Source organism: Notolepis coatsorum, assembly GCF_963971535.1.
Source record: "Notolepis coatsorum genome assembly, chromosome: 11".
NCBI classification, from domain to species: Eukaryota; Metazoa; Chordata; class Actinopteri; order Aulopiformes; family Paralepididae; genus Notolepis; species Notolepis coatsorum.
Genome location: NC_140175.1, coordinates 118854401 through 118881624, shown reverse-complemented (window position 1 = coordinate 118881624; position 27224 = coordinate 118854401). Strand labels below are relative to the sequence as shown.

The 27224-nt window shown below is 39.8% G+C and overlaps 1 pseudogene across 1 annotated transcript; it reads left to right on the top strand.

Moving 5' to 3' along the window:
- Nucleotides 1-26623, top strand: LOC311237253 (annotated as a pseudogene). Its single transcript has 6 exons — nucleotides 1-23; nucleotides 278-419; nucleotides 1282-1508; nucleotides 1598-1725; nucleotides 25603-26374; nucleotides 26618-26623. The product of its transcript is annotated as an uncharacterized misc_RNA (transcript).
- The last annotated feature ends 601 nt before the right edge of the window (nucleotides 26624-27224 follow it).

Here is a 27224-nt window from a genome sequence, read left to right as displayed (position 1 = left end):
ATGCACAACCACTTTGACGCAAGGTAAAAACTACAATTTCTCTCCTCTTGCCTGTACCCCCATCTCTCCCTTATGCCCCCCCCCCCCCACACACACACTCATAACTAATCTCATATTAGTAGCCTACACCATGAGCAGTCCTACAAAAATAAACTAGAACAAGGAGGGCTGCAGCGTTCTTGTAGTGTGAATCCAGTGTTTAGATGAAGAGTGTATATATATGAAGAGTGCCTGGAACTTCTTTGTTTTTACCTACAAAATATGTTCTTGTTTTCAGTGCAAAGAGGGGTGAGCTCTTCAAGGAGTTTCAGGAGTTTACAGAGTCCGATAACCTGAAGCTGCTAAAGTACTGCGTTATCAGATGGCTCAGTCTGCACACATGCATACTGAGAGTACTCAACCAGTGGGAGGCTTTGAAGGTAAGATTGTAATACTACATTTACATTTACATTTACATTTAGTCATTTAGCTGACGCTTTTATCCAAAGCGACTTACAAGTTCTGTACGACAAGCCATCAGGAAGGGCACAACTCTATCAGCTGAGTAACAATGTTCATCAAAGTGTTGAGTGCTACAGTGTAGGTTAGTTTATTAGGACAAGTGCATGACAGTACGGTTAGTTAGGGTTAGATTTTTTTTTTTTTTTTTTTTATAGTTTTTTTTAAATTCAGATAATGGTTGAAGAAGTGCGTCTTTAGTCGACGGCGAAAGATTGGACGTGATTCGGCTGTCCTAACTGGGGTGGGTAGTTCATTCCACCATTGTGGGGCAAGGACTGAGAATAGGCGACTTCTCTTTGATGACCCTCCCGGAGCTTGGATAGGAGTAGGTCTGAGGCGGCCAGAAGATGCAGAGCGTAGGGGTCTTGAGGGTGTGTAGTTAGAGACCATTGACCGGAGGTAGGCGGGAGCGGTTCCCTTTGCCGCACGGTATGCTAGGTCGAGGGCCTTGAAGCGGATTATACTAAACTCCACTCCGCCGATATCTCTATGTATTATGGTATGTTTCCATTGATTATTTTCTCCATATATTCCCCATATAGGCATACTTCAACAGCAATGAGGACGTGGAAAGTAACCCCAAAGTTCGTTTCCTGGCAAACCATTTTGGAGATCCGGTTACGAGAACATACTTTATGTTCTTAAGTTATGCTCTTAAGCCTTTGGCTGATTTCAACGCAGCCTTTCAGGTGGGTGTCATGACTTGTGATAATGTAAGGATTACCATATAAATATCATTATGATGATAATGCTTATCATTTCACTGTTGTCTGTCTACAGTCGGAGGGAGTCCAGATTCACAGACTCGAACGTGATATGTGTCAGCTGATCGGGCGGTTCTTGGGCTTCCTCATACCACCCAGGTCCATCGTGGGTGTGCCTCTCAAGGAGGTGCAATATGGAGAGGGACATCAGCTGGCAGATGAAGAGCTCTGCATTGGAGAAGAGACACGTGCATTCATCGAACAGGCAGACATCCCTGTCTCAGCCAGGAAGAAAATCTTTCAGTGAGTATATTATTATTGTAGTTATGATCTCAACTTGAGAAGTCTGTTGTGTGCCCTGAAATGACACTAATGAATATGATTTGTTTTAGAACTGTAAGAGCCTTCTATGAAGCAACTATACGAAAGATGATCGCCTGCTTTCCAATCGACTCTCAACTCCTGAAGGACCTGGCAGTGCTAGACCCTGCATTGCGGCTTGACATAACTCAAATGACAGGTATAGAAATAGTTTAAGATAACTTCTGTGGCTCCTCACAACATGCATTGAGCTGTGCATAGCCTGGTAGATGGTGCCATCTAGTGGCGATCAAAATGCTTGATTGTGATTGGTCAATAGCGCTCTGTTACCCGTATCAGCTGTCATTATTGCGCGTTGCCCATGCCAGCGGTCAGTTATCGAGAAATAATTGGCCGCTGCTATGGGCAACCGAGCGCTATTGACCAATCACAATCAAGCATTTTGGCGAATGTGAAAACGCCATGTAATAACCCTTTTTTAAAGACGGGTAGATATTAGCAACAGTTTCCAGTTAGAATAGAATTATAATTTCCAGTTGAAGACAGCAAGATACTTTGACTGTATTGTATAATGTATTGTATGGTTTTGTTTTACAGTGAGAAGGCTAGGAGCCCTGTTCCCTCAGTTGAGTTTCGATCTGAATCTGCTGTCACAGGAACTCGCCCTATACCGGACGGTCGAGCAGCTCCACTGGCCATGACAACATCCCCTCCAAATTCCTCAGAGACTCAGCAGCCGCCATCACCCCAATCATCACACACATAATAAACCTCTCCATAAAACAGGGACACGTCCCCAAGGACTTCAAAATTACGAGGGTGACCCCTCTGCACAAAAAGGGCAGCATATTAGACCCAGGCAACTACCGCCCTGTTTCTATTCTCACCTCCATCTCGAAAGTCATGGAAAAAATAGTCTACGAACAGGTCGAAAAGTACCTAGCGGAAAAAAATCTAATCTACGAATTCCAATCTGGCTTCAGAACATCCCACTCCACTGACACATGCCTTCTCTATTTGAATGACCACATCAAACAAGAGGTGGACGCAGGCAAATACTGCGGCATGGTCATGCTGGACCTACAAAAGGCCTTTGACACGGTCAATCACTCCATTCTGATTGACAAGCTAAAAGCAATTGGTTTTGATAGCCTATCAGTGAGCTGGATGCAATCCTACCTTGAGGGGAGGGAACAGATGGTGGAGGTAAACGGTACCCTATCCCCCCCCCTCACAGTGAGCTGTGGTGTTCCACAAGGAAGCATACTAGGACCGCTACTGTTCCTAATTTATGCAAATGACATGTCGTCAGCTTGTGACTGCAACTTGTTCCTGTTTGCGGACGACTCAGCCCTGCTGGTCTCTGACAAGAACAAGTTACAGGTTGAAAAAACCCTCAGCTCGGAACTAGGCAGAATCTGCATATGGCTCGCTGATAACAAACTATCATTACACATGGGCAAAACAGAGTCCATTCTCTTCGGTTCAAATAACAAACTCAGCAAGACCGACGGCTTCTCAGTTACAGTGGGTGACAATATTGTCACAAGGAAAGATGAAATTACCTACCTGGGTTCCATCCTAGAGGCTAATCTCTCCTGTGACAAAATGGCATCCAATGTAATAAAAAAAGTCAACCAACGAACTCGATTCTTGTACCGGATCTCCTCTCTGGTAAACAAGAATACCCTGAAGACTCTGGCAGGAGCACTCATTCAGGGGTACTACGACTATGCTTGCACCTCATGGTACCAAAGCACCTCAAAGGCGCTAAAAACAAAATTACAAACATCTCAAAACAAACTGGTCAGACTACTGCTTGACCTTACTCCTAGAACCCACCTCACCCCTGCCCACTTTGACAACCTAGGATGGCTTAGAGTAGATGACAGAGTACAGCAACTTGCAATGGGCCTGGTCTACAAGATACACTACACGACCAAGGTACCCATGTACATGGCAAAATACTTCCCAAAGGTCAGTGAATACCACGATCACAACACCAGAGGGAGCTCCACAAATCATGTTAAACCCAGATTCGGCTCAAATAAGGGACTAAACACGTTTCGCAATTATGCCACATCAATGTGGAACGCCCTACCCAAAGCTGTAAAGGAATGTGGATCACTACCCACTTTCAAAACCTCTCTCAAGAGACACCTACGGGAGACTGCAATTCAACACTGGCCCCTGTAAATATCCTAACCCAACCCCCTCCAATGTACAGTCATTTACCTAGTATGGTTTTGTCAATAGTCCAATGTACAATTTTGTTTGTTTGTACAGAGTCTCCCCCCCCTCAATGTACAGTTTTGCTTGCTTATACAGTGTGCCCCCCCCCCCCCAACCACCTCCAATGTAAATTACCCAGTATGGTTGTCAATATCCCAGTGTACCCAACCCCCCCCACCCAACCTCCTCCAATGTACAGTTTCTACGTCAAATGTATATACTCCCTTTTCTTGACTCCTTCTGTATCACAAACAGTACTGTATTTGCAAATCTGGTATGTCATAAATGTATAGATGTAGCAGTACTGACTATCTGTATGTCATGTATGTCATATATGTCCTGATGAATTGAAAATGGGGGACCCTGGTGGAAACAAGACGAAAGTCTTTCTCTGGTCTGCATCCCCTTAACAATTGTGTGTATTGAGCTGTACTGTATTGTACCCATTCTGCAATCTGTTAATAAAGTTTTCAATCAATCAATCAATCAATCCCCCAAGAAGACAGAATCGACAGATTTTGGGGCCTTCTAGGCAAGGACTTGAAGTTCAGTGAGCTGGCGAGACTTATGAAGGCTCTGTTATGCATTCCACACAGCAATGCCAGCTCTGAAAGGGTATTCAGTATGGTGAAGAAGATTGTCACAGAAAACAGACTGGCATTGGACAACAGTACTGTTTGTGCTCTACTGTCATGCAAGATCAATCACCCTGGTCCAGCTGAAAAATACACTCTTTCTCAGAAGGTGTTGAAAAATGCGAAGTCTGCAACGTATATCTACAACAGGTCCCTGGCCGAAGCAAGAGCCCCCCGCGCATGAAGTATCAGTCTAATTAGATTCGATTAAAATGTATTGTCATTATACAGTACAACGAAGACATTTGGCATCCAACCAGAGTGCAAATGTAACAGTAAAGTGCAATAGTAATATACAATACATCAGATGTATGTACAGTACAGATCACTTTAAAGGAAGGAGGTATTGTATAGTTTAGATACAGTTACAATTGTATATTGTAGTGTACATAGGATCCAGTTTTTCATGAACATGGCATGTCTTTTTTTATCATGCATATCTTTTGTTACCTATTTTTATTGTAATGTGCACAAAATGTCACTTTAAAAGGAAGAAGGTATTGTATAGTTTCGATACAGAGTTACAATTGTATATTGTAGTGTACATGGGATCCAGTTTTTCATGAACATGGCATGTCTTTTTTTTATCATGCATATCCTGTTAGCTATATTTTTTGCATTTTGCACAATCAATGCGGGCGTGACCACCTGCATTTCACTATGTGACAAATAAACCTCTTGATTCTTCTTGAGTTGTCGTATTAATATTAATATGTGCAATACACAATTGTTAAGGGGATGCAGACCAGAGGACTTCTTCCCCCATTTTCAATTCATAACATTTATGTATGAATTGTAAGATTTCAATAAATATGAACATGTTAATGCTACTACTAAAACTGAATTTATACTGAATTTGTCTTACACTTAATGCAGGGATGTTCACAGCATTTCACTTTCAACCAGGTATCTGATTAATTTAATGTAGCAACTAGTTCACCCAGTCCTTGTTGGACTGAGTGATAAGTGGTTGCCTAGTGGAGATTTAGGATTCACTGACTGGAGACTGTAAGAAAAAAAGCTGCAAGAAAACTAAATGTCTGGCATCTATGGTTTCCAAATACTGTCAAATTACAGTAAAATCAAATGCATTTACAGATTACAACCTTTATTTAATGGTTATTTTGATAAAAGGTAATTTACTGTATTTTTATAGCATTTACACTCTACACAGTAGGAAAACAAAATAATACCGGTTTTGACCAGCAGATGGCAGCGACGAGGCAGCTCCATTGGGAGGGGGCGGGGCCGGGTGGGATGGGGCGGGCTGAGGGGGCGGGGCCAGGATAAGGGGCGTGGCTAAAACCTGTACGGATTTTGAAATCCCAATGTTGACAGCTATGACACACACACACACACACACACACACACTCCTGTCTGCAACAGCGGGGGAAAGTCAGACTGAGAGAGGAGCAGCTGAGTGCTGCACTGTTTTAAGTGAGCATGGTCTATTGAATTGATTGATTGGTTGATTGCTAATTTTATTACTGTACGCCTGGTTTCCAACTGGTTAAGTTTAGGCTAAAAGAATAAATAAAAAAATAGGGCGAAGAAAACTTTTTTTTCCTATAGGGCAAAGAAAACTTTTTAATTTGTTTTACCTACTTTCTATAGAAGCATCTAAGAATGAAGTTCTATAGAAAGTAGGTCTGCATCCCCTTAACAATTGTGTGTATTGAGCCGTACTGTATTGTACCCATTCTGCATCTGGTAATAAAATGTTCAATCAATCATTCCAATAATACACAGTTGGATGTGTTAGTTGGTTGGATGCACTTCCGAGCTGCTTCCACATGAGGCAACTTCTCTCAATCATTCCAATAATACACAGTTGGATGTGTTAGTTGGTTGGATGCACTTCCGAGCTGCTTCCACATGGAGGCAAATTGTCTTTTTTGTAGTTGTGGGAACTACTTTTTCTGGCGGATGGTTTTTTCAATAAATCTTCGATTAATGTGTGTTTATTGTATAGCAATAAGGTTGGATGAATATGACAGTTGTATAAAAGCTTTACACCACTTGCAGTCGTGATTTGTGAACAATAAACCATGCCTAGGGGGGGTCTAACGACCACCCCTAGGCATGGTTTATTGTTCACAAACCACTCCTGCGCGTGATGTAATGCTTAAATACACACAATTGTTAAGGGGATGCAGACCAAAATACTTCCCAAAGGTCAGTGAATACCACGATCACAACACCAGAGGGAGCTCCACAAATCATGTTAAACCCAGATTCGGCTCAAACAAGGGACTAAACACGTTTCGCAATTATGCCACATCAATGTGGAACGCCCTACCCAAAGCTGTAAAGGAATGTGAATCACTACCCACTTTCAAAAACACTCAAAAAACACCTACGGGAGACTGCAATTCGAAACTGGCCCCTGTAAATGTCCTAACACAACCACCTCCAATGTACAGTAAATTACCAAGTATGGTCTTGTCAATATCCCAGTGTACAATTTTGCTTGTACAATGTCCCCCACCCACCCCTCCTACCTGGGTGGGGGGGACTGTGCATTGGAGGGGGTTGGGTTTGGACATTTAAGTTTGTGACATAAAATGGTAAAAAAAAAAAATATATTATTCAAGGAGTTGTGGAGCCACTATCTCATATATTCAATTTGTCATTGAAAATGGGAGCATTCCCTCAAAAAATGAAAATTGCAAAGGTTATACCATTATTTAAAGCTGGAGACAAGCATTTGTTTACCAATTATAGACCGGTATCCCTGCTATCACAGTTCTCAAAGATACTCGAAAAACTATATGTTGCAAGATTAGACACTTTCATTGAAAAATATAATCTCCTAATGGACAGCCAGACATGGTTTTAGAACAGCTAGATCTACCTCCATGGCATTAATGGAGCTTGTAGAGGAAATAACGGATGGTATAGAGAGAAAGAAATATGTATTAGGAATATTCATTGACCTAAAAAAAGCTTTTGATACAATAGATCATGAGATTTTACTGAAAAAGATGGACAGGTTTGGTGTCAGAGGGGTTGCTCTAGACTGGCTGAAAAGCTATATTAGTAACAGGCAGCAATTTGTTCTGATGGGTCAGCACAAGTCACAATGCTTAAACATTACCTGTGGTGTTCCACAGGGGTCAGTATTGGGACCCAAATTGTTCATTTTATACATAAATTATTATGTAAAGTATCTGACATACTGAAACGTGTTGTCTTTGTGGATGACAAACATTTTATGTTCGGGGGATGACCTTCAGCAGCTTTTAGAAGTGGCAAACATAGAAATGGACAAATTAAAAGGTTGGTTCAACACAAATAAGTTATCACTCAATTTGAAAAAAACAATTTCATGATATTTGGAAATTGTAAAATAATCACTGATCCTCAACTGAAAATTGATAATGTAAAAATTGAGAGAGTATATACAAACAAGTTTCTAGGGGTCTTAATAGACCACAAACTCTGCTGGAAACCCCATATAAAATATTTGTGTTCAAAGTTAGCGAGAAGTATTGGTATACTGGGCAAGACTAGATATATCCTGAATCATAAAACTCTATATACATTATATTGCACACTCATTGTACCATATCTATCATATTGTGTTGAAATCTGGGGAAATACTTATAAAAGCAACTTACAAAAGATATGCACACTGCAAAAAAGAGCCATACGGATAGTACATCATGGTAGATATTTAGATCACACAAATAGTCTGTTTGTAAGGAGTCAAACATTAAAATTCATGGAATTAATCAAATTCAAATCTGCACAAATTATGTTTCTGGCAATAAAAAACAAATTACCAAGCAACATTAAAAAGAATTTCACGGCTAGAGAGAGTGTTTATAATTTTAGAGGGACATTAGCTTTAAAGCAACCTACGGTACGTACAACTCTTAAAAGTATGTGCATTGCAGTTTGTGGGGTATCACTCTGGAATGGTCGGGATACGAATATAAAATTAAGCAAAAATATCAATACATTTAAAGGTACACTGTAAACCCGCACGTTCAAAATAATCAATTAGTTTGAGTAGGGTATACTCAATATTCTATGAAAGTTCTACTAACTTGAATGTCTTGAGTTCGTGTGACGTGTTCTTATGTTTTGAGTAAATAAAACTCATCGTTTTTGATTGACTTGGAACTATTCACTTATTAAGTAAGTATAGTGTAAAAGCATAACTTAAGTACAACTTAAGATAATTAAGTAGATACAGACTCTAAACCGCATTATGTTTTGAGTAAATAAAACTCATAGTTTTTGATTGACTTGGAATTATTCACTTATTAAGTAAGTATAATGTAAAAGCATAACTTAAGTACAACTTAAGATAATTAAGTAGATACAGACTGTAAACCGCATTATGTTTTGAGTAAATAAAACTCATAGTTTTTGATTGACTTGGAACTATTCACTTATTAAGTAAGTATAATGTAAAAGCATAACTTAAGTACAACTTAAGATAATTAAGTAGATACAGACTGAAAACCGCATTATGTTTTGAGTAAATAAAACTCATAGTTTTTGATTGACTTGGAATTATTCACTTATTAAGTAAGTATAATGTAAAAGCATAACTTAAGTACAACTTAAGATAATTAAGTAGATACAGACTGTAAACCGCATTATGTTTTGAGTAAATAAAACTCATAGTTTTTGATTGACTTGGAACTATTCACTTATTAAGTAAGTATAATGTAAAAGCATAACTTAAGTACAACTTAAGATAATTAAGTAGATACAGAGTGTAAACCGCATTATGTTTTGAGTAAATAAAACTCATCTTTTTTGATTGACTTGGAACTATTCACTTATTAAGTAAGTATAATGTAAAAGCATAACTTAAGTACAACTTAAGATAATTAAGTAGATACAGACTGAAAACCGCATTATGTTTTGAGTAAATAAAACTCATAGTTTTTGATTGACTTGGAACTATTCACTTATTAAGTAAGTATAATGTAAAAGCATAACTTAAGTACAACTTAAGATAATTAAGTAGATACAGACTGTAAACCGCATTATGTTTTGAGTAAATAAAACTCATAGTTTTTGATTGACTTGGAACTATTCACTTATTAAGTAAGTATAATGTAAAAGCATAAATTAAGTACAACTTAAGATAATTAAGTAGATACAGACTGTAAACCGCATTATGTTTTGAGTAAATAAAACTCATCGTTTTTGATTGACTTGGAACTATTCACTTATTAAGTAAGTATAATGTAAAAGCATAACTTAAGTACAACTTTATTAACAGATTGCAGAATGGGTATAGAGGTGTGATAGGTGTGATAGGTGTGATAGGTGTGAGAGGTGTGATAGGTGTGATAGGTGTGAGAGGTGTGATAGGTGTGATAGGTGTGAGAGGTGTGATAGGTGTGAGAGGAGTGAGAGGTGTGATAGGTGTGAGAGGTGTGATAGGTGTGATAGGTGTGAGAGGTGTGAGAGGTGTGATAGGTGTGAGAGGTGTGATAGGTGTGAGAGGTGTGATATGTGTGATAGGTGGGATCGGTGTGAGAGGTGTGATAGGTGTGAGAGGTGTGATAGGTGTGAGAGGTGTGAGAGGTGTGATAGGTGTGAGAGGTGTGATAGGTGTGATAGGTGGGATCGGTGTGAGAGGTGTGAGAGGTGTGATAGGTGTGAGAGGTGTGATAGGTGTGAGAGGTGTGATAGGTGTGATATGTGTGAGAGGTGTGAAAGGTGTGAGAGGTGTGAGAGGTGTGATAGGTGTGAGAGGTGTGATAGGTGTGAGAGGTGTGATAGGTGTGAGAGGTGTGATAGGTGTGAGAGGTGTGATAGGTGTGATAGGTGTGAGAGGTGTGAAAGGTGTGAGAGGTGTGAGAGGTGTGAGAGGTGTGATAGGTGTGAGAGGTGTGAGAGGTGTGATAGGTGTGAGAGGTGTGATAGGTGTGATAGGTGTGAGAGGTGTGAGAGGTGTGATAGGTGTGAGAGGTGTGATAGGTGTGAGAGGTGTGATAGGTGTGAGAGGTGTGAGAGGTGTGATAGGTGTGAGAGGTGTGATAGGTGTGAGAGGTGTGAGAGGTGTGATAGGTGTGAGAGGTGTGATAGGTGTGATAGGTGTGAGAGGTGTGAGAGGTGTGATAGGTGTGATAGGTGTGATAGGTGTGAGAGGTGTGATATGTGTGATAGGTGGGATCGGTGTGAGAGGTGTGAGAGGTGTGAGAGATGTGAGAGATGTGATAGGTGTGAGAGGTGTGAGAGGTGTGATAGGTGTGATAGGTGTGATAGGTGTGAGAGGTGTGATAGGTGTGAGAGGTGTGAGAGGTGTGATAGGTGTGAGAGGTGTGATAGGTGTGAGAGGTGTGATAGGTGTGAGAGGTGTGATAGGTGTGAGAGGTGTGATATGTGTGAGAGGTGTGATAGGTGTGAGAGGTGTGATAGGTGTGAGAGGTGTGAGAGGTGTGATAGGTGTGATAGGTGTGAGAGGTGTGATAGGTGTGATAGGTGTGAGAGGTGTGATAGGTGTGATAGGTGTGAGAGGTGTCATAGGTGTGATAGGTGTGAGAGGTGTGATAGGTGTGAGAGGTGTGATAGGTGTGAGAGGTGTGAAAGGTGTGAGAGGTGTGAGAGGTGTGATAGGTGTGAGAGGTGTGATAGGTGTGAGAGGTGTGAGAGGTGTGATAGGTGTGAGAGGTGTGATAGGTGTGATAGGTGTGAGAGGTGTGAGAGGTGTGATAGGTGTGAGAGGTGTGATAGGTGTGAGAGGTGTGAGAGGTGTGATAGGTGTGAGAGGTGTGATAGGTGTGAGAGGTGTCATAGGTGTGATATGTGTGAGAGGTGTGATAGGTGTGATAGGTGTGATAGGTGTGAGAGGTGTGATAGGTGTGAGAGGTGTGATAGGTGTGAGAGGTGTGATAGGTGTGAGAGGTGTGAGAGATGTGATAGGTGTGAGAGGTGTGAGAGGTAGCTGGTGCTAACTAGCTAACCATCGCTCCCGGCAGCTAACGCCGGTCCCCGACTGGTGCTAACTAGCTAGCCATCGCTCCCGGCAGCTGACGCCGGTCCCCGACTGGTGCTAACTAGCTAGCCATCGCTCCCGGCAGCTGACGCCGGTCCCCGACTGGTGCTAACTAGCTAGCCATCGCTCCAGGTCCCCGGCTGGTGCTAACTAGCTAGCCATCGCTCCCGGCAGCTAACGCCGGTCCTCGGCTGGTGCTAACTAGCTAGCCATCGCTCCCGGGAGCTGCCGCCGGTCCCCGGCTGGTGCTAACTAGCTAGCCAACGCTCCCGGCAGCTAACGCCGGTCCCCGACTGGTGCTAACTAGCTAGCCATCGCTCCAGGTCCCCGGCTGGTGCTAACTAGCTAGCCATCGCTCCCGGCAGCTAACGCCGGTCCTCGGCTGGTGCTAACTAGCTAGCCATCGCTCCCGGGAGCCTGCGCCGGTCTGTCTGTCGAAGACCGAGGGAACCGCATCAGGCTTCAGCTGATTAGTGGTCTTCTGGACAAACCTTCCACCCCCAACAACATAATCCGAGGCAATGAAGTGTTCGCTGGAGATCTTCATTCCCTGTCCAACAGGCTGATCGCGCCGCCTGAGTGCAGCCAGCCTGAGTGCAGCTAACAGTAGCTACTGTCTGTAACTGTGATGCATTTTCTGTTTGCAGTCCAATGTTCACAAAAACACACACCCACACACTTATAATTTGTTCCTCAACGTTATATAGACAGGTCATGTTTTGTAAACTAACGTTATGTTTAGAATGGAATGAATACAGTACTGCTACATCTATGACATACCAGATTTGCAAATACAGTACCGTTTGTGATACAAAAAGAGTCCAGAAAAGGGAGTATATACATTTGATGTAGAAACTGTACATTGGAGGAGGTTGGGTGGGGTTGTGTGGGGGGAGGGGCGGGTTGGGTAGGGCCGGGAACACTGTACAACTGTACAAGCAAAACTGTACATTGGGATATTGACAACCATACTAGGTCATTTACATTGGAGGGGGTTGGGACTCTGTACGAACAAGCAAAACTGTACATTGGAATATTGACAAAACCATACTAGGTAAATTACTGTACATTGGAGGGGGTTGGGTTAGGACATTTACAGGGGCCAGTTTCGAATTGCCGTCACCTGGTGTTCCTTGAGTGGTTTTGACAAACGTTTGCTTATTAAATACATTCTATACTATAATAATACAAACGTTTCATTGCCTCTCTGTGACGACAAAGTTGTTTAAATAAGGGGAGAAAAGTAGCTAAAACCAATGTATTTGGATGGGACAGGAAGTGCCATTGGCAACCGGAAGTCAGCCGGAAGTGGCTACTATCAGATTGTGCAAGTGGAGAATAGATTCCCCCTCCCCCCTCCCCTCCTCCCCTCCTCCCCTCCTCCCCTCCTCCCCCTCCCCTCCCCTTCGAGAGGGTAGTCCTAAGCAACTCGCGAGACCTAGAAGATCTCACGGGACTTGAGGTATTCAAACGTAACTTGTTGGCGCGATCGCCGCGATGATGTCTTCACTACTGGCTTGACAAATAGTCTGAGCCAAACTCCTTGGTAAGTCATTGACAATATAATGTATTATGCCATTCACATACCATAATCTTGCTGTCATCGTTTGACTACATGCTACTTTGTGAATTATTACCGTGGTGGCAAGCAACTAGTAGCCTACAGTGCAGAAAGAAGCTTGTAGCATTGTTAGCATTATTAGCTAGCATGCTAGATAGTATACTAGTTAACTGGTAAGTGAGTTCTTATGGGAATAGTATGATCACGTTCAGATACCATCACCGGGCTGTTATCGTTTGACTAAATGTTATCTCTGTGCCGTGGCAAATAGTTTGGAGCTTGTTTTAGCAAATAGTATTGCATATTATTACAGTAGCTAGCATGCTACTAACGTTAGCTAGCTAGCATGCTACTAGCGTTAGCTAGCTAGCATGCTAGCTAAAGTTAGTCTGCCATTTTGTTTCGTGATTAAAATGTACGTTTTTAATAGTTACATAAGCATTGTTGTAACTAGTGACCTGTTCCACCCCAGGTGAAAATCTGCATAAAATGTATACCTAGGTAAATGGAATATTGCTCCACTTCTACAAGGGCTATTTGCATATTCTTGGTATCTAGGAACATCTATGGACCTCAATGAATGTATTCTCAGTGTCAGAAATATTGTGTCTATTACTAGGCTTGCTTAAATTGTGATGAAACAAAGGAAAATATGAATTATGATTTTTCTTTTCATCTTTGACAGTGAATAAAACCATGATAATAATGACCAAACTTAAACATTCAGTACCCTCTTGAGATCATGTGTACAAAAGATCTAAGGAAATTGATAAAGGGAAGATGATCAAACTGAAGGTTCTGTATGTACAGTACTGAATTCTCCCATCCGGACCAATGCAATTTGAAATATTATTATAGAATATAGAATATATGCTTATACATTACCTTATTATAGCCAATTAGCACATTTATATATATATACATATAGTATATTTCAAATGGCCGAGTTCAATTTGGATATAGTATCACCAGGCGTGCATAATAACAGATACTGATATTTACTGTAATCGACTGTACTATTTTATTTCCCCCACAGTGTAACCATTTTGAAACTAATTTCAGATCTAATTCTTCCTACATGGTAACAATAGTGTGGAGAAACTGACTGTGTTTCAATATTTGTCAAAAACGTTACCTTTTGTAGCTTATTATCGCGAATCATAACAATTATTGATATGATTCATTCAGAACGCTGAACTTTGAACCACCATAGTATGTGACAGGAAGTGTAGATTGGAGAAATTTCAACGCAGGCCGATAGCTAGCGATCTCCTCTACAAAATGGCAAGTAAACTACAATTCCGATGGTTCAACATTTCCATTTCCGGTTCCGGGTCAGAATAGACGATCGCAAATAGAAAACTTAAAATGATATAAGTACACTTTTAACCTATTGCTAAACTATTGCCAACCCAACGTTTTACATTCTACATGTATTTGTGACATAGAAAGCTGATGCAGACCACATTTGCCCTGCGCCGACAGACCATAGTGAAGTCCAGCCCACCAGTGAAAGAGCTCATGGACCTCTGGCCTGCTCTCAAAATGGAGTCTGAGGTAATATAGATCAGCTCTCTTTCCTGTGTTAACATTTGGCACATTCTGTGTGTTTTAAAGTGAAACTTGTGATTCTTAAGCCTGGTTTATATACTCTAGCGGCGCATCTGCGTGTGTGTTCTGTGCGCCCCCGCCAGCTAGTCATCAGCGACCGATTCCGCAAAGCATGTAATGACATGGTTGACCAGAAATCCCGCCGTCATGCTCTGAAGCCCAAACCAAACAAAGTAAGAGATCCACCAAGTTGAAGTGACTAATTGATGTTGATATACTATATTGTCCTGCTGTTATTAAATATAGGTGTATGCAGAGTTCCAGCTGATTGCCAACCAGAACCTGCCCAACACATTCTACGCTGAGCTTGACCGCCATCTTCCTCGACTGATGATGTTATTCAGACAGAAGGCGTCCAAAACTGGGAACACGGCAGATGCTTTGGCTCACATTTAAAAAAATCCACGATGAACAGGTGAATAGATTATTATACATGACATGTCATAGGTCGAACCTCTGTAACATTGAACAGGTTCAATGATTCAAATGAGCTTTTGAATTTTACAATTAGTCCACCATTGTGTTTGCCATTTTTCTGATTGCATTAAAGATGTGAACATGTTATTTGTGGACATATCTGATTGGACTGTTTAAAATCCGCTTTGTTCAGTAAACATTTCCATATAATACAATTCTTTTTTTCTTCTTAATCTTACATCTTAATAGGAAATCCATGATGTTCACACCAGGCATACCACTGTTCTCCATGCCCTGCCTGTGTATCTGCATGAGGAAGTCTCTGGATTTTTCAAAACCGGCACAGTGAGTCCGAGTGAAAATAATTTACAGTACAACTGTATATTAAGTGAACAGTTAATCAAAATGCCAGAAATCCCGCCGTCATGCTCTGAAGCCCAAACCAAACAAAGTAAGAGATCCACCAAGTTGAAGTGACTAATTGATGTTGATATACTATATTGTCCTGCTGTTATTAAATATAGGTGTATGCAGAGTTCCAGCTGATTGCCAACCAGAACCTGCCCAACACATTCTACGCTGAGCTTGACCGCCATCTTCCTCGACTGATGATGTTATTCAGACAGAAGGCGTCCAAAACTGGGAACACGGCAGATGCTTTGGCTCACATTTAAAAAAATCCACGATGAACAGGTGAATAGATTATTATACATGACATGTCATAGGTCGAACCTCTGTAACATTGAACAGGTTCAATGATTCAAATGAGCTTTTGAATTTTACAATTAGTCCACCATTGTGTTTGCCATTTTTCTGATTGCATTAAAGATGTGAACATGTTATTTGTGGACATATCTGATTGGACTGTTTAAAATCCGCTTTGTTCAGTAAACATTTCCATATAATACAATTCTTTTTTTCTTCTTAATCTTACATCTTAATAGGAAATCCATGATGTTCACACCAGGCATACCACTGTTCTCCATGCCCTGCCTGTGTATCTGCATGAGGAAGTCTCTGGATTTTTCAAAACCGGCACAGTGAGTCCGAGTGAAAATAATTTACAGTACAACTGTATATTAAGTGAACAGTTAATCAAAATGCCAGAAATCCCGCCGTCATGCTCTGAAGCCCAAACCAAACAAAGTAAGAGATCCACCAAGTTGAAGTGACTAATTGATGTTGATATACTATATTGTCCTGCTGTTTTTAAATATAGGTGTATGCAGAGTTCCAGCTGATTGCCAACCAGAACCTGCCCAACACATTCTACGCTGAGCTTGACCGCCATCTTCCTCGACTGATGACGTTATTCAGACAGAAGGCGTCCAAAACTGGGAACACGGCAGATGCTTTGGCTCACATTTAAAAAAATCCACGATGAACAGGTGAATAGATTATTATACATGACATGTCATAGGTCGAACCTCTGTAACATTGAACAGGTTCAATGATTCAAATGAGCTTTTGAATTTTACAATTAGTCCACCATTGTGTTTGCCATTTTTCTGATTGCATTAAAGATGTGAACATGTTATTTGTGGACATATCTGATTGGACTGTTTAAAATCCGCTTTGTTCAGTAAACATTTCCATATAATACAATTCTTTTTTTTCTTCTTAATCTTACATCTTAATAGGAAATCCATGATGTTCACACCAGGCGTACCACTGTTCTCCATGCCCTGCCTGTGTATCTGCATGAGGAAGTCTCTGGATTTTTCAAAACCTGCACAGTGAGTCCGAGTGAAAATAATTTACAGTACAACTGTATATTAAGTGAACAGTTAATCAAAATGCTAAGTATCAGTCTTCCTTCCTTCCAGGTCTCCCTTGTGAAAGAGATATTTGATCTCGACAGGACTAACCTGGTTAAATAAAAATAACCTTCTCACCAAAAAAATAGTTCTAACTAAAATATAAACAACTTACAAACACAACTCCATATACTTAGTTTTGTGCTGCACTTTGTAGAAACCATGGATTTATTTGTGATTATTATGTCTCTTTCATTCCTTCAGGACATGCCTGATGAGCCAGAGCTTCAGAGTGTTGCAGTGGCCCTCCTTACTGTCATCAGTGACCATGGCACAAGTCCAGTTCACTACCAGCCTGTGACAATCTCTGATTGGTGATTCCTTCCTGGTAATGTTTGGACTAATCTATGCACTACACCTCAGCTACCCCAAGGGACTTACCAACACTTTTGAATTCATTCAGAAGATTTTACTAGGTCTAGAAGCTGGTAAACTGTTGCCCAGGTTGCAGACTCTCAAGAATGACTTGATGATGCAAGCATTTTTTTTCTTCTGATTTTTCAATGGATTTTCTCCCCGTCCCAATTAGTCGTTGTGCCAATTCCCCCCCCCCCCCTACCTGGTGCTGTATGCATGTTCTCCTACGAGTCGGTATAAGGGCGTCCCGAGTCGATCGCACGCTTCCCCCGAGACGTGCGCCGACAGCCAGTGACGTCTTTTCACTTGGCAGCGAGGGCTCTCATTGGTGAAGTGTAACGCGTGGGAGGGCACGCTATCTCCACCAAGTCCTGCCCCGCTTAGCAAGCGCCGAGACCTGACCTGTAGGTGTCGCTGTCCACAATGCCATATTCCCACCCGCCAGCTTCCCCACCCCCTAATACTGCCGAATTGTATTAGTGTGAACGGCCAGCCAAGCTGGTGACAACGCAGGGAGTTGGATTCGAACATGCGAATCCAGTGTCTCCAGCGTTGGTGACGAACGCAATCTCCGCTACGTCACCTGACCGCTCTTGCATTAAACTTTTGAAGGTATTATTTTGACATGACAAGGAAATTAATACCTCACCCCACATCCTTCTTTCAGATGAGTTTCTATTCCTTACTGTAATCAGTGATCATGACACAAGTCCAGTTCACTACCAGCCTGTGACAATCTCTATGGTCATTGAAAGTCATATCATGATCAGCTTCCCCAGATTTGGTGATTCCTTCCTGTAATGTTTGGACTAATCTATGCACTACCCCAAAGCACTTACCAACACCTCAAAAGTGTGTCTATAGAAACTCATCTGAAATGTCTTGTCATGTCAAAATAATACCTTCAAAAGTTGCTGTACTACTTTGCAGATGTTCAGCCAATAGGTCCAAACTACTCAATGTACCTTGTTCTTTATTTTTTATGTAATATGTTTACATTTGAGAGTTTTACAGTTCGAATTTTCTTAACCGTCTATAGCTGGCATTATTGTAATTTCATCCAAGTAAGTTTTAGAGTTGAAAGAGTTTATCAGAATCTCAAAGGCAACATCCAAGTCCCAAACGTTTGTTTCTCAAGGAACAATAGGAGGCAATGGGCATAAATGCCACTCTGCTCTGACTGCTTCCATTGCTTGTAGGCAGTGGTAGAGTTAGTGTTCTCAGTACAGAGTACAAGGCGATATACCAGGAGCCATAAACGCAACACAGAAGCGTTATTATTAACATATACAGAATATGAACTTATACAGAATATGAACTGGTCAATTACACAACTAGAGTGAATAAAGACACAATAATTGATTAATAAAATAACTATTCACCATTAGCTGGACTCAGTTCCGTTTCACTTGAATGAATCGCTTGGGAGTCAGCAGCAGCAGACCATCGATCTTGTATGCTGAGAGTGGGACTGTATCCTTGAGACCTTGTAGGCAGTAGTATACTGCCCTGTCAAGGGCTAACCGCAGTAACTTGAAAAAAGTAAAAATTTAGTTATGAGTGAAATTGACCTTGTCAACAAATGTTTTATCTTGTGACCAAGTTTCAGATGTTAATGTCGCTCAGTTTTGGAGATATGGGGTTTTAAAAACTGCAGTAACTACAAAATCACACTCAAAACCCAGGCAGACCGCAGTAACTTCCAAACAGTGAAAAATGGCTTTAAAGTGTTTTGACTTGCCATCCAAAATGTGTTATAGGTAAATAGATGATAGTACCCAGATTTAACATGTATTAATGAAGTAATCTTTAGGCATACAAAAATATGACGTAGTTATTTTAATTAACCCCAAAAAAGCAGATATTGCACTCTGCTGCACGATTTCCTTAAATAATTATACAGGTAATGTACAGGCAAAGTGCAGTAACTTCAAATACAATGTTGTTTTCCCTCCAGCTTTCATAACTTAACCTAGCCATTTTGAAAATGAAATTTAATACCTGAATATATTGGAATGATGATGATCCAAATAAAATGGCTAGGTGAAGTTATGAAAGCTGGAGGGAAAACAACATTGCATTTGAAGTTACTGCACTTTGCCTGTACATTACCTGTATAATTATTTAAGGAAATCGTGCAGCAGAGTGCAGTATCTGCTTTTTTGGGGTTAATTAAAATAACTACGTCATATTTTTGTATGCCTAAAGATTACTTCATTAATACATGTTAAATCTGGGTACTATCATCTATCTACCTATAACACATTTTGGATGGCAAGTCAAAAAACTTTAAAGCCATTTTTCTCAGTTTCACTGTTTGGAAGTTACTGCGGTCTGCCTTGACAGGGCAGTATAGTTAGTGTACTGTATAGTGTTCTTAGTACAGAGTACTGTAGTGTTCTAGTTATCATTCTGCAAACATAGCCTGCTCTAAATGACGGATGGTGCCTCTGACATTCTGACTAACTCTTTCAATGAAAACACCATCTTGTTCCATGATACATCATGGAGCAAATACATGCAGCTGCATTTCCATATGTAGGTATGTGCACTATTAACAGTATTGCCAGCTGTATAGCATGTAATGTGGATTGGTATTTTGGTTCCACATTGGCAGGACCCAATATACAGCACAACGTTTGTGAATTTTACATGTGCCAAGCGGATTGACAATTTTCAGATAATCTATACATTTTATTCTGTACTGTACATAGATACACTGTGTTATCCCAACGGTCACAATAGTTGCCGTCAAAACATGTTTGCTCATTCTATGACCACACTATACAAATTTGAGTAATTCAGCCAGGATGTAAACGGCTCTGGTCATGTGCACTGCACATATTGAGACCCTTTATTATTTCAATATTTGCTGGAAATACATTGATACATCATTCAGTAACATTTTCAGAGCCTTATAACAAACATTATTACACTATTGTGACCAGAGGGATTAAATGTGTAATATACATTACATTGTATGTACATGTTATAACATGCATGTATTTATTTTCTATATATATTTTCTATATATATATATTTTCAATTTTAACATTGCCATAATGTTGGAGAGGGCAACACAATGTTTTTGTAAGATAAATAGATGTATACTCTTTGAATAGAAATAAATATAAAGAGTTTGAAGTTGTAACACAATGTTTTTGTAAGATAAATAGTTTCGATGAAGAACAAAACCTCCTAAATACATACAAAAAAAGGGGAAAACTTCATATCTGCACTTTGCAAGGCACTAATACCTGGTCGGTATTGTTAACATATATAGTCCAAAAACAGTGTACGGTGTTTACAGTGTTATTGTACATTGCTAACATACAGATTATATATGTATACTCTTTTATACTCTTTGAATAGAAAAAAATAAAAGAGTTGTTTGAAGTTGATATAATGTGCTTGTGTAGTTATTTTTCTGTTAACTTTTTCACATGGATTTTAAAACTGAACATTAAGTTATAGTAACTGCAAATATTTGAGTTGATTAACTTAGAAATTTTTGTTGATTAACTTAAAAGAAATGAGGCATGGGATGGCCTCAATGTCGTTGAGTTCTGTTAACTTAATCACATGGATTTAAGGTTGAACCTTAAGTCACAGTAGCTGAACATATTTGAGTTGCCTCCACTTGAGAACCTTAAGTCACAGTAACTGAATATATTTGCATTGCCTTAACTGAGAACTGTAAGTCACAGTAACTGAACATATTTGAGTTGACACCACTTGAGAACCTTAAGTCACAGTAACTGAACATATTTGAACTGCCTTAACTGAGAACTGTAAGTCACAGTAACTGAACATATTTGAGTTGACACCACTTGAGAACCTTAAGTCACAGTAACTGAATATATTTGAATTGCCTTAACTGAGAACTGTAAGTCACAGTAACTGAACATATTTGAGTTGACACCACTTGAGAACATTAAGTCACAGTAACTGAATATATTTGAATTGCCTTAACTGAGAACTGTAAGTCACAGTAACTGAACATATTTGAGTTGACTCCACTTGAGAACTGTAAGTCAGAGTAACTGACCATATTTGATTTGACTTAACTGAGAACCTTAAGTCACAGTAACAGACCATATTTGAGTTGCCTTAACTGAGAATTGTAAGTTTTAGCCAACTGAAAACATTTGAGTTTATCAACTTAAAAAAATTGAGGCCATGTATGTTCTGGAAACTTATTCGGGTTTACAGTGTAGCTATAAACAACCACTTATGGACACATATAAGAGAGAGGAGCTTGAGCAGTAATGTGACTGCCTATTATTTTTTTCTCATTTGGATATTTGGATATATAAAAAAACTGTACTTTTATTTTATTTTTTATTTGTTATATTATTTTTGTTTTTATTAAATTATAATGTCAAATATTGTAAGGAAGGGGCAGGGCTTGATAAGTTGTTTTACTTCCCCCTGTTCCTTCTCGAACACTTATTGTATGGAAATAGTCTTTGACTATTTACCTTTTGGTTTTTTAAACTTGTTTTATGTTTCTATGTTCGAGACAAATAAAAATCAAATCAAATCAAACATACAAGATATGCAAATATGGTTAGAGTTACATAGATGGAGAGACTGTTAACTGGTTAGAGTTACATCAGAATAAGTGGTGGTCCACCCGTCACCTCTCACTTTACCATGACTGCACATAAACCTGGCACACAACATACTTGTTCACATATATCATTTTTCTTTCACTAAGGAAATATGTCTCACATACAGTAGACCCCCCCAGTACTTTGTGGAGACGAAGATGCGAGGCCCGTCTGTGGACCTGCTGATGAGTACCAGTCTTCTCCTGACATATAAAATCAGTTTTTCACATTAGGATCTAACATCCCAACAGGCCACCTTGTTTATGGTTTGATTCAGTTTTAGTAGAATGTGAAAGACATGAATGATGTGACATACTATAAAATCAGTTTATTTACAGTGCAATGAAATAGTTCTGGATTACTGTACAGTTCAAAGTAATGTTTACCTTCTGTTGATAAGCGATTGTTTTGATAATCAACCATGTGAGAAATGACTGTATATCAAGTGCAATGCTGCATATTTCCATCTCTAGATTCCACATACTATAAATACTGCCAACAATGTAGAATGCATTACAGTTACCAGGAATGGAAAGATTGTCTACATAACATCAACGACATTGATCTACCCTTGTGCCTTTACTTTAGGAATGTTACAGGTTAGAAACTGGCTGACAACTTATTAAATGTACATGGACATTTGAGGCTCTTACAGATTGAAACTGTATTAACAGATGCAGAATACAATACAGTACGACTCAAGACACAGAACATGAGTATGCAAAATAAAAAATGAACACAGATTTGAGGGCGAATCGAGTGACGAGGTTTAGACAGATGATCTGTTTAATGCTTTCTCTTTTACAAGTCGATTATTCATTTCGATATAGAATATTCGTTGACAGCCCAATTGTACAATTGTACTACAAGTACAATTAGTTACTGCACACTACATCACCCCTGAGTGGAACATGTACCGAAAACCCGTACCGAACTTCAAAACCGAGGTACGTACCGAACCGTGGTTTTTGTGTACCGTTACACCCCTATTTCCCATTGTTTACTTTGTAAAACCACACACACATGGAGGATGATCTACAGAGTTGATTTATAAAAAATTAAAAATCCTGCTTTCGTGGAAACATGTGCCAAACCTTGTCATACCATTGCCATTGTCCTTTTCCTTCCTTTAAAGTGTCCTTTTCTTGTGTGTTTAAAGTGACCTGTGGTGCGTTTGTGTGTTTTTCCTCTTTTTAACTTCTCTGTATGTCAAGTAATTTCCTTTTTAGAGTTTTAATTAGTTTCCATTTTTTACCTCTGTGCCATCTGACCGCTTTATTTTATTGTTTATTCTATCCAGCAGTGCAGTGATGTTTCCTATTTATTAGAAGTGCTGTGTGTGTGCTCTATAGAGGTGCAGTGCTGATTTTGTCTGCAATATTCTTTTTAATTACTGCAGCTCACCCCATCCGTGCTTCCTGAAAAAGAGGAAAATAACACACATTAGAATATACAAGAATGGAAAACATAACAAAACAACCTAAAGCTATCACTGCTCTCTCTGTGGCCACACACAAAGGCAGTTTCACAAATACAAAGGCCAATAAACAAATGCAATATTGTCAAAGTCAAGGTTACAAAATCACACCAGGCCTAGCCTCATGCCATGAGACATGATTGAAGTGAGGAGCCTTTTTTTTTTTTTTTTTTTTAATACTTTATTTCTCAGTTTACTATAGACAAGAACAGACAAACAAAAAGGAGGAGACAGAACAAAAATAAACAGACATAACAAAACGAAAAAACGAAAAAGACTGCCAGACAGGAAAATAAAATAACAGTGTGACTTAACTCAAAGCATTACAGTGTGTTGTATAGCCAGGTGTTACAAGGTGCAGGTCAAACATGAGATATACACGGGTGAGTCTCTGCAGAATGCAGTTATTTGTACTTCAGATAGTCAATGAATGCTCCATATGTCCGAAAACATATGGCTCTTTGGATCTGTAATAGCGGATCCTCTCCATCTGTATGATTGTGATCATTTCATTTCTGGAAACACGGGGCTGTAAAAAAAAAATAATAATCACAGGAAATTCATTGTATTATTTTACAGATTACCTTTGTTTTTCTACTTCAAGTGTAAATACCATCAAAATACAGTAAATTACCTTTTATCAAAATATTAACCATTAAATAAAGGTTGTAATCTGTAAATGTATTTGATATTACTGTCATTTGACAGTAAGTATTTGGAAACCATTGATGCCAGATATTTACCATTTTCTTGCAGCTTTTTTTCTTACGGTGTAGCTTAGAACTCAGAGGCATTGTTGGTCTACACAGCTAGCTTAGAACTCAAGAGAGAGGTATTGTTGGTCTACAGCTATAGGCTAGCTAGTCCATATCCTCTTCCCTTCATTTGTACTAAGCTAGGCTTTCAGCCAGCTAGCTTTCTACTGAACGCACAGAGAGGAAATTGATATCAATCTTCTTCGTCTGACTCTGGAGAAGATGGTAAGCACATTTCCCATAATGTTGGCATGTTCCTTTAAACCACAGAGGTACAGAGAAAGAGTTTTCAAAGTAATGACTTCCACCTGTTAGATTTCAGGGTAATTAGCCTGTCGTTGATGGTTACCAACCTCCAATCAGATTGTTTTTAGTAATACTGTGCACGAGCATTACACTAGAGGTTCCAGTAGGGCACTGCAGCTTGAATTGCCAGGTCCTAGAACCAGCGCTTTGGGGGAGATATTTTATTTTTAGAGCATTAACTCTTTGGAATGGCCTGCCTCGGAACCTCTGCTGCATTTACAGTAGATTCACTTTGAAAAAAGAATCTTAAATTGTTTTTAAATTGTTTTTAACACTGTAAAGTAATTTTTTGTTTTTGTTTTACACTCATGTAATTTTAGCTATCTTAATTGTTAAAGTAGTTTCATTATGCATTGTGTGTACTGACTTTTAATAATTTAGTTTTTGCAATAGTGATTGTTTTTGTATGTTTTTTTGTGTGTGTGGACCCCAGGAAGACTAGCTGGTTGCTATCGCACCAGCTAATGGGGATCCCTAATAAAATCAAATCAAATTCAAATCTCCTCTTCCATGATGCATCTGCATTGTGTATTGTTTTGTCGTCCATGGCTGCAACCGTTCGGTGGAATTCTGTCCCACGCACCGACAGGCTAAAACACTATCTCTTTCCCCTTTAATGCATCAGGAAAATAATGTACTTGGAGTCGTCGTCCTATCAGCATGGTGTTTATTTCCTTAAACATACGATAGCATCTTGTACAGAATGAAACACATTGAAAGTATTTAAGGTTAAGAACCTAAGTACATTCTATTTCTCCTTGGTTGTGTGGCCTATCTAGCTCGCTAGCTCTCTCTCTCTCCTTGTGGTCTCCCCTCCACCAGCCTCCATTCAGAGGCTGGCTCTCTCTCTCTGTCTTCTCCAGAAACACAACTGGTCTAATAAATAAGCGATCTACCACTGTCTTTCTGTAATTTGCTATCTAACCGTCTCATCACCTAGGCAACCTCTCTCTCCCTCTCTCTCTCTCTCTCTATCTCTCTCTCTCTCTCTCTCTCTCTCTCTCTCTCACACCTGTGCTGAGGTACAAAAACATGGAGTCTACATACAATGATGATTATAGAGTAAAACTATTAATACATATTTGTCCTCTTCACAAACCTTGTGAGCCTTTCTGCTTTGCTAATCTAGACAATCTGCTGGATTTGTAGAGAAGGTAATGAGAAAGTTGAAACCGTATCACAAGACTGAAAACTCAAGAAATAGATTTTTGGAAGTTGTGAATGATAATCATGGTCTCAGTGTTACATAATATTAGAATAATGTAATCTTGATCTTGATTATATTTTCGACTCCCACCCCTAATAACAGTATTGTTTTCTTCCATCAGGACCCATTCTAAACAATGAAGAACTCTGCATTATTTTATTGGGGAAGACTGGAGCTGGGAAGAGTGCCACAGGAAACACCATCCTGGGAAGAAAAGCTTTCCTATCCAAGTGTTCAGCTACGTCTTTGACAGAAAGTTGCGATAAGGAGAGAGGAGTGGTGAATGGATGACATCTTGCTGTGGTCGACACTCCAGGCATCTTTGACAACAGATTTGAAGAGGAGGAAAACAATAACGAGTTGAGAAAGTGCATTCGTTTTGCTTCTCCTGGTCCTCATGTGTTCCTGGTTGTGATCAGGATTGGAAAATACACGGAAGAAGAGAAGAACGCAGTGGAGATGATTCAGAAGATCTATGGTGATTAGGCAGACAAGTACACCATGGTTCTCTTCACTAACCGTGACCAGCTTGATAAAGATCAGTCAATTGAAGAGTTTGTGCGTGGCAGTCCAGATCTCCATGGATTAGTTTCCAAATGTAACAACCGGTATCACGTCTTCAACAATAAAGACGAGGAGGACCGCTCTCAGGTCACTGAGCTGCTTGAGAAGATCAAGAAGATGGTGACGGAGAATGGAGGAAGCCACTACACACCAATGACATGTTCCAAGAGGCTGAGAGAGCCATAGAGGAGGAGAAGCAGAGGATTCTGAACGAGAGGGAGGAGCAGATACGCAGAGAGGAGGAGAGAATTAAGAGAAAGCATGTGGAAGAGCTAAGGGAGGAGGGGAAAGAAGAGATGCAGAGGAAGCATGAGGCAGAATTGAAGAAGGTGAGAGAAGATGAAGTCAGAGAAGCCAGAGAAAGAGCTGAGAGATGTAACAATTGGATTGTGATTACTGTGTTGTTATTATAATACTTAAGATTGGTTCCGCCCTGTTAAGGGAGTACTGTGGTAAAATCCAAACATAAATCATCAAGGATCTAATCAAACTGTGGTGTAAAAGTCTTAAAGAAACAGTCAAAGTGGAACAACAATCATATTGTGTATTCTGATCTATTCTCTTCTATCCAGTTCTAATTTAATCACCAAGACCTTGTGGTCACCCCAGGAGGGCATTTGCATATAGTGGCAGCTGAGGTAATACTTACTTCCCTTTAGGGGGTGTGTAAGAACAAAGGGCAGGAAATTCTAGAGAAACATGTCTCCTTTTAGGAGACATCAAAGAGCCAACTGGTCTGCCAAAGACAATGATTAGGTCACATATTGATGGCTACATGTGACCATCAAAGGTCTGATTACACACACACATAGACTCACACACACACACATTCAGACACACACACACAGACACACACACACACACACACACATAGACTCACACACACACACACTCACACACACACATTTTCACACACACACACACACACACATAGTCACACACACACACACACACTCTCACACACACACACACACACACACACACACAGAGAAGATCACTATTGAAATCCTTAATTTTGAGCTCCAAACAAGCTAACTATTTCCGGGTATATTGTACTAGTAATCTTGAATTCTGAAGTCATTGAAGTAAGTTAAAATATAATTAGGTTTGGTCATACTTAAATTAGGTAATTAGTTAATGTGCCTGTTCTGTTTTCATTTATGTTCAATATGATTAATT